We start from the raw sequence: 8,549 nt of genomic DNA, 5'->3' as shown, positions 1-8,549 counted from the left end.
TATCATTTGACCCAGCTATCCCATTACTGGGTATATACCCAAAGAATTATAAATCATTTTTCTATAAAGACACATGCACACATATGCTTATTGCAGTGCTATTCGCAATAGCAAAGACTTGGAACCAACCCAAATGCCCATCAATGATAGACTGGATGAAGAAAATGTGGCATATATACACCATGGAATCCTATGCAGCCATAAAAAAGAATGAGTTCGTGTCCTTTACAGGGACATGGATGAAGCTGGAAACCCTCATTCTCAACAAACTAACACAGGAACAGAAAACCAAACACCGCTTTCTGCGCTATCTACAGAGTGGTCCATATGGTGTTGTTCTGGATTCCCGTCGTAACTTAAAGGGAAACTTTCACAATGTCCGGAGCCCTTGATGTCCTGCAAATGAAGGAGGAGGATGTCCTTAAGTTCCTTGCAGCAGGAACCCATTTAGGTGGCACAAATCTTGACTTCCAGATGGAATAGTACATCTATAAAAGGAAAAGTGATGGCATCTACATCATAAATCTGAAGCGGACCTGGGAGAAGCTTCTGCTGGCAGCTCGTGCCGTTGTTGCCATTGAAAATCCTGCTGCTGTCAGTGTTATATCTACCAGGAATACTGGCCAGAGGGCCGTGCTGAAGTTTGCTGCTGCCACTGGAGCCACTCCAATTGCTGGCCGCTTCTGTCCTGGAACCCTCACTAACCAGATGCGGCATCCTTCCGGGACCCATGGCTTCCTGTGGTTACTGACCCCAGGGCTGACCACCAGCCTCTCACGGAGACATCTTATGTTAACCTACCTACCATTGCTCTGTGTAACACAGTTTCTCCTCTGCACTATGTGGACATTGCCATCCCATGCAACAACAAGGGAGCTCACTCAGTGGGTTTGATGTGGTGGATGCTGGCTCAGGAAGTTCTGTGCATGCATGGCACCATTTCCTGTGAACACCCGTGGGAGGTCATGCCTGATCTCTACTTCTGAAGCGATTGAAAAAGAAGAGCAGGCTGCTGCTGAAAAGGCAATGACCAAGGAGGAATTTCAGGGTGAATGGACTGCTCCAGCTCCTGAGTTCACTGCTACTCAGCTTGAGGTTGCAGACTGGTCTGAAGGTGTGCGGGTGCCCTCTGTGCCTATTCAGCAGTTCCCTGTTGAAGACTGGAGCGCTCAGCCTGCCAAGGAAGACTGGTCTGCAGCTCCCACTGCTCAGGCCACTGAATGGGTAGGAGCAACCACTGAATGGTCTTAAGCTGTTCTTGCATGGGCTCTTAAGCAACATGGAAAAATGGTTGATGGAAAATAAACATCAGCTTCTAAAAAAAAAAAAAAAGAAAGAAAGAAAACCAAACACCTCATGTTCTCAATGTTCTTACTCATAAGTGGGAGCTAAACAATTAGAACACATGGACACAGGGAAGGGAACATCACACACCGGGGCCTGTCGGGGGGTGGGGGGCAAGGGGAAGGAGAGCATTAGGAGAAATATCTAATGCATACGGGGCTTAAAACCTAGATGACGGATTGATGGATGCAGCAAACCGCCATGGCACATGTATACCTATGTAACAAACCAGCACATTCTGTGCATGTATTCCAGAACTTAAAGTATAATAATAATAAAAAAAGATCAGAGCAGAAATAAATAAAACTGAAATGAAGAAAACAATACAAAAGATTAACAAAACAAAAAGTTGCTTTCTTGAAAAATAAAACTGACAGACCTTTAACCAGACTAAGGAATAAAGAGAGAAGATCCAAGTAAATAAATTCAGAAATGAAAAAGGTGATATTAAACTGATACTGCAGAAATTCTAAGGATCATTACTGGCTACTATGAGGAACTGTATATGCCAATAAATGGGAAAATCTGGAGGAAATTGACAAATTGCTGGATACACACAACCTACTGAGATTGAAACAGGAAGAAATCCAAGACCTGAACAGGCCAGTAACGAGTAATGAGTTCAAAGCCATAATAAAAAGTCTTCCATCCAAGGAAATACTGGGACCTAATGGCTTAGCTGCTGTATTCTACCAAACATTTAAAAAACTAATATCAATCATACTCAAACTATACCAAAAACAGAAAAGGAGGGGGACACTTCCAAACTCCCTCTATGAGGTCAGTATTACCCTTATACCAAAACCAGACACAGACACATGATAAAAAGAAAACTATAGGCCAATATCCCTAATGAAAATTCATGCAAAAATCCTTAACAAAATACTAGTGAACCAAATTCAACAATACCAATTCAACAATGAAAGATCATTCATCATGACAAAGTTGGATTTATCCTAGGGTTGCAAGTTTGGTTCAACATACTCCAATCAATGTAATACATCATATCAACCGAATGAAGGATAGAAACCATGTGATCATTTCAATTGATGCTGGAAAAGCATTGATAAAATTCAACATCCCTTAATGACAAAAACACTAAAAAAAACTGGGGCTAGAAGGAACCTACCTCAACATAATAAAAGCCATATATGACAGACCCACAGCTAGTAGCAAACTGAATAGGGAAAAACTGAAAAACTTTCCTCTAAGATTGAGAACAGGACAAGGATGCCCACTGTCACCACTGTTCTTCAACATAGTACTAGAAGCCCTAGATAGAGCAATCAGACAAGAGAAAGATATAAAGGGCATTCACATTGGAAAGAAAGAAGTCAAATTATTCTTGTTTGTAGATCATATGATTTTATACTTGGAAAAACCTAAAGACTCCACAAGAAAACTCAGAACTGATAAGCAAATTCAGTAAAGTTGCAGGATACAAAATCAACATACAAAAATTACTAGCGCTGGTTGGTTAAGATGGCCAAGTAGAAGCATCTGCGGTGCATGGCATTCACGGAGAACTAAAAGGGAGAGTGAATATAGCACCTTCAACTGAAATATCCAGTTATTCCCATTGGGACTGATCAGGAAAACAACTTGACCCAAGGAGAATAAAGAAAAGCAGGGTGTGGTGATGGCCCACCTGGGAGTGACATGGAGCCAAGGGAAGCAGTGAGTGAATGTATGACCCTGGGAAGCCAAGCTTCTCCTACAGATCTTTGCAACCCTTGGACCAGGAGATCCCCTTGTGAGCCCACACAACCAGAGCCTTGGGTTCAACACAAAGAGCTGTGTGGAGTCTCAGCAGAGCATCTGCTCAGACATGCACAGAGACCCAGGAGCTTTACATACTGCAGACCCAGGATCCCCAGGAAGGTGAGATGTTCTTACATACCCCTAGGAAGAAGGCTGAATCCAGGGGCTGAGCAGCATTGGTCTATGGGCCCCACTTCCATGGCACTTCACAAGATAAGGCCCACTGGCTTGGAATTATATCCAGTCACCAGCAACAGGGTGGAGTCTGCCTGAGACAAGATGAAGCCCCTGTGGGGATGGGCAGGCCACCATCTTTGCTGTTTGGTCAACTCAGCTGTTCCTGCCTGTGGGCTTTGGACAGTCCAAATGGTTTGGACAAGGAAGGTTCCCTGCTCCCAGTGCAGAACACCTGCTTTTCCAGAATGTGGCCAGATTGCTTCTTTAAGTGGGACCATGATCCATTCCTCCTCACTAACTAGGACCTCCCAGCTGGGGCCTCCAGCCATCCCCACCCACCCATATTCTGTGGACGAGCTCTGATCTCTCCCTGGAATGGAGTTCCCAGGGGGAGGGGTGAGCCACCACCTTGGTTGTTTGGATGACTCAGCAGTCCCAGCCTGTAGGCTTTGAAGAGTCCAAGCTGACCAGGGAAGAGGTGGTTCCCTAGCATGGCATGGCTCTTTTGTTGAGGCATGGCCAGACTGCTTCTTTAGGTGGGACCTCAATCCATTCCTCCTCATTGGGCAGGACCTACCAGCTGGGGCTTCCAGCCACCCCTGCCCACCCATATTCTATGAACAGAGCTCTGATTTCTCCCTGAGAAGTAGTGCCCAGAGGGAGTGGCAGGCTGCCATCTTGGTTGTTTAGATGACTCAACTGTTCAATCCTGTGGGGTTTTGAGAGTCCAAGCTGATGGGGCAGATGTGGCTTCCCAGCATGGCATGGATGTTTTGATGAGGTGTGGCCAGACTGTTTCTTCAAATGGGACCCCAATCCACTCCTCGTGGGGTGAGTCCTCCCAGTCTGGGCCTCTGTCCACCCCCACCTGTGTTCTGTGGCTGACGGAGTTCTGATTTTTCCCTGGGACAGGGTGCCTGGGGGTGGGGCAGCCTGCCACCTTTGCTGATGGGCTTCTCAACTAGTTCAGCATGAGGGCCTTGGAGAGTCCAAACTGATTGGGAGCTGAAGGGATCCTCAACATGGCACAGCTGCTCTACCAATATGCAGCCAGATTGCTCCTTTAAGTGGGTCCCTGATCTCATTCCTCCTGGACTGGGTGAGACCTCCCAACTGGAGTCTTCAGCTACCTCCTACAGGCATGTTCAGGCTGGAAACAAGTAAGTACCCCCCTGGGACAGAGCTTCCAGAAAAAGGGACTGGCTGTAATCTTTGCTGTTCTGCAGCCTTCACTGGTGATGCCTTCAGGTACTGGAAAAACCAAGGTGACTAGGGTCTGGAATGGACCCCCAGCAAACTGCAGCAGCTCTACGGAAGTGTGGCTTAACTGTTAAAAGAAAAACAAACAAACAACAACAATAACAACAGTAAAAAATACAAAAACCCCATCCAAAGGTCAGCAATCTCAAAGATCTAAGGTAGATAAACCCACAAAGATGAGAAAGAGTCAGCACAGAAATGCTGAAAACTCAAAAAGCCAGAGTGCCCTCTTTGCTCCAAATGACCACAACACCTCTCTAGCAAGGGTTCAGAAATGGGCTGAGGCTGAGATGACTGAAGTCACAGAATTAGTCTTCAGAATGTGGATAAAAATGATGTTCACTGAGCTAAAGGAGCACATTTTAACCCAATGCAAAGAACCTGAGAATCATGATAAAACAGTGCAGGAGCTGACAGCCCAAATTGCCAGTATAGAGAGGAATGTAACTGGCCTGATAGAGCTGAAAAGCACATTACAAGAACTTCACAATGCAATCACAAGTATTAATAACAGAATAGACCAAGCGGAGGAAAGAATCTCAAGAGCTTGAAAGCTGTCTTTCTAAAATAAGACAGACAAGAATAGAGAAAAAAAGAATAAAAAGGAATGAAAAAAAATCCAAGAAATATGGAATTATTTAAAGAGACCAAATCTGTGACTCACTGGGGTACCTGAAAGAAACAGGGAGAGTCTAACCATTGGAAAACACATTTTAAAATATCATCCAGGAGAACTTCCCCAACCTAGACAGGCCAACGTCAAAACTCAGAAAATGAAGAGAACCCCAGTAAGATACCCCATAAGAATATTATTCCCAAAAGGCATAGTCATCAGATTCTGTGAGGTCAAAATGAAAGAAAAATGTTAAGGGCAGCCAGAGATAAAGGCCATGTCACCTACAAAGGGAAGCCCATCAGACTAACAGCAGACCTCTCAGCAGAAATCTTACAGGCCAGAAGAGATTGGGGGCCAATATTCAACATTCTTAAAAGAATTTCCAACCCAGAATTTCATATCCACCCAAACTAAGCTTCATAAGCAAAGGAAAAATAAGATCATTTTCAGGTAGGCAGGAAATGGCAACTGGCTGGAGGAGCTGGTTCTGTTGCTGCTGCGGGGTAAGTGGGAAAGACACCATGTATTGTCCAGTCGAGACCATTACAGGAGCCTGAGGACACTTCTCTGTCATCACAGTCAGTTTTATATGTGGCACCCATAAAAGATGAGGCTGAGAACATGGAAAGCTTCTCAGCAGTAAATACAACTCATTGCCAGAGCAAAGAGGAAATATTCATAGGTTGATGATAGCCTGCCTTCAGGAGGAGAAAAACCACCAAAGAATGAAACTGGCTGGTCTTCAATTAAAAAATTCATTAAAGGAAGCACACCTAAGGAAGAGAGAGAAAATCCTTCAAAATGGAGTATAATTGAGCATGATATAGATAATAATTTGATCACATCAACACCAAGAGCAGGAGAGAAACCTAACAAATAGATATCTTGAATAAGACAGAAAAGTCAAGTAAATGGAGAAACTGGTAGTTATGAAATGACAAATCAACATGTAAAATAAAATGGAAAATTAGAAAATAATCCTTCCTCTGGCAGTCCTCTAAGGACTACTTTGTTGGAGCTGAAGAAATAGTAAAACAACTTAATATGGAACGGGTGGATGAGATCACTACCTGTTCTACTACATCAACTAATGGAGCAGCTTACTCAAATCAAGCAGTTCGGGTGAGACCATCAATAAATAATGGTTTAGCAAACGCCGCATGTTCTCACTCATAAGTGGAAGTTGAACAATGAGAACACAAGGACACAGGAAGGGAAACATCGCACACCAGGGCCTGTCATGGGATGGGGGGCTAGGGAAGGGCTAGCATTAGGAGGAATACCCAATGTAGGTGACAGGTTGATGGGTGCAGCAAACCACCATGGCACATGTATACCTATGTAACAAACCTGCACATTCTGCACATGTATTCCAGAACTTAAAGTATCATTTAAAAATACAAAACAACAACAACAACAACAACAACAACAACAACAAACCACAATGGTTTAGAAGAAGCAGAAGAAACAGTTAATTGTGATATCCCACCCCTTACAGGACCAGTCATTCCAGATAGTGGTTATTCATCAGCCCATGCAGAGGCCACCTATGAAGAAGGCTTGGAAGTATTTGACCCCTATTATTTCATCAAACATGTCCCACCACTGATAGAAGAACAACTAAATAGGAAATCTGTTCTTCCATTGAAAACAAGAAGCACACCGAAATTCTCCCTAGATTTAGACTTGGATGAAACAGTAGTGCTCTGTAGTCTAAATGAGGTAGAAGAGGCAGCACTTACTTTTCCAGTCCTTTTCCAAGATGTCATTTATCAGGTTTGGGTGATATTAAGACCATTTTATCAGGGAATTCCTGGGATGAACTTCTCAGATGTATGAGATTATTCTTTTTACTGCTTCTAAGAAGGTGTATGCAGGCACATTACTGAACATAGTAGACCCTAAAAAGCAACTGGTCAGGCACCGTTTTTTCTGTGAACATTGTGTTTGTGTACAAGGAAATCATATAAACAACTTGAATATTCTTGGAAGAGATCTTTCAAAAACTGTAATAATTGACAACTCACCACAAACCTTTGCATATCACCTTTCTAATGGAACCCCTATAGAAAGTTGGTTTATGGATAAAAATGACAGTGAACTCCTAAAATTTATTTCATTCCTGGAGAAGCTTGTAGAACTGAGTGAAGATATTCGACCACATATCAGAGACAGATTTCACTTGCATGATTTGCTGACCCAAGATTAAGTACAAAGACTTGTCAAATCACTGAAAGGGGAGAGATTGCAGGACCCTTTTGGACTATGACAAAAAGATTGTCATTACGGTTGAAATTTTGCTTTTTTGTACCCCCTCTTGCTTTTCTTACCTTTGATGCCTAATAATAATCAAAGGTTACAGAAAAAGGCTTTATCTATCTTAGATTGAATACATACAATAGGTAAGCTAAAACAGACGAGTCTTTAGAACTAGTGCAACTCCCGTGAAATTTTTTTTTATGAACAGGACATCTGAAGTTTATAAAGAACTCTGTTTCTGCCACCAGAAGTTTGGCCTGTAGTCACACAGGATTTTATGATAATAACAGAGATGAAAATGGACTTTTATTTTCTCCCTGTTTGGTGTTCTTGGTGGGTTTGTAGCCACTTTTCTGTTACTTTATGGTTCTCATTTCAACAGGAATGGCCATCAAAAGTTGTTTTATTTTTCCTGTTAAGGCTCATAAACTTTTTACATTTTTGACCTGTATTAGATTAGAATTTCATTATGCATTCTTTTTAGTTGAGGTATTTTATAGTTTTCTGGAAATAGTCAGTTTTGAGTTAAAAAAAATTTTTTTTATATTACTTTAAGTGCTGGGGTACATGTGCAGAAAGCACAGGTTTGTTATGTAGGTATACATGTGCCATGGTGGTTTGCTGCACCTTTTAACCTGTCATCTAGGTTTTAAGCTGTGCATGCATTAGGTATTTGTCCTAATATTCTCCCTTCCCTTGCCCCTTACCCCCTGACAGGTCCCAGTGTGTGATTTTCCCCTCCCTGTGTCCATGTGTTCTCATTGTTCAACTCCCACTTATGAGCAAGAACATGCAGTGTTTGGTTTTCTGTTCCTTTGTTAGTTTGCTGAGGATGGTGGCTTCCGGCTTCATCTATGTCCCTGCAAAGGACATGACTCATTTTTTTCTTATGGCTGCATAATATTCCATGATGTATATGTACCACATTTTCCTTATCCAGTCTATCATTGATGGGCATTTGGGTTGGTTCCAAGTCTTTGATATTGTAAATAGTGCAGCAATAAACATACATGTGCATGTGTCTTTATAGTAGAATGATTTATAATTCTTTGGGTATATACCCAGTAATGGGATTGCTGGGTCAAATGGTATTTCTGATTTTAGATCCCTGAGGAATCGCCACACTGTCTTT

At 42.6% G+C, this 8,549-nt stretch overlaps 2 pseudogenes; both read left to right on the top strand.

Moving 5' to 3' along the window:
* The first annotated feature begins 320 nt into the window (after nt 1-320).
* Nucleotides 321-1,292, top strand: LOC129024698 (small ribosomal subunit protein uS2-like; annotated as a pseudogene).
* A 4,473-nt stretch (nt 1,293-5,765) lies between these two features.
* LOC129025271 (CTD small phosphatase-like protein 2) lies at nt 5,766-7,367 on the top strand (annotated as a pseudogene).
* Nucleotides 7,368-8,549: the final 1,182 nt, after the last annotated feature.

This window comes from Pongo pygmaeus, chromosome X (assembly GCF_028885625.2).
Source record: "Pongo pygmaeus isolate AG05252 chromosome X, NHGRI_mPonPyg2-v2.0_pri, whole genome shotgun sequence".
In the NCBI taxonomy this organism is placed as follows: domain Eukaryota; kingdom Metazoa; phylum Chordata; class Mammalia; order Primates; family Hominidae; genus Pongo; species Pongo pygmaeus.
This window is presented reverse-complemented; position numbering and strand designations above follow the sequence as displayed.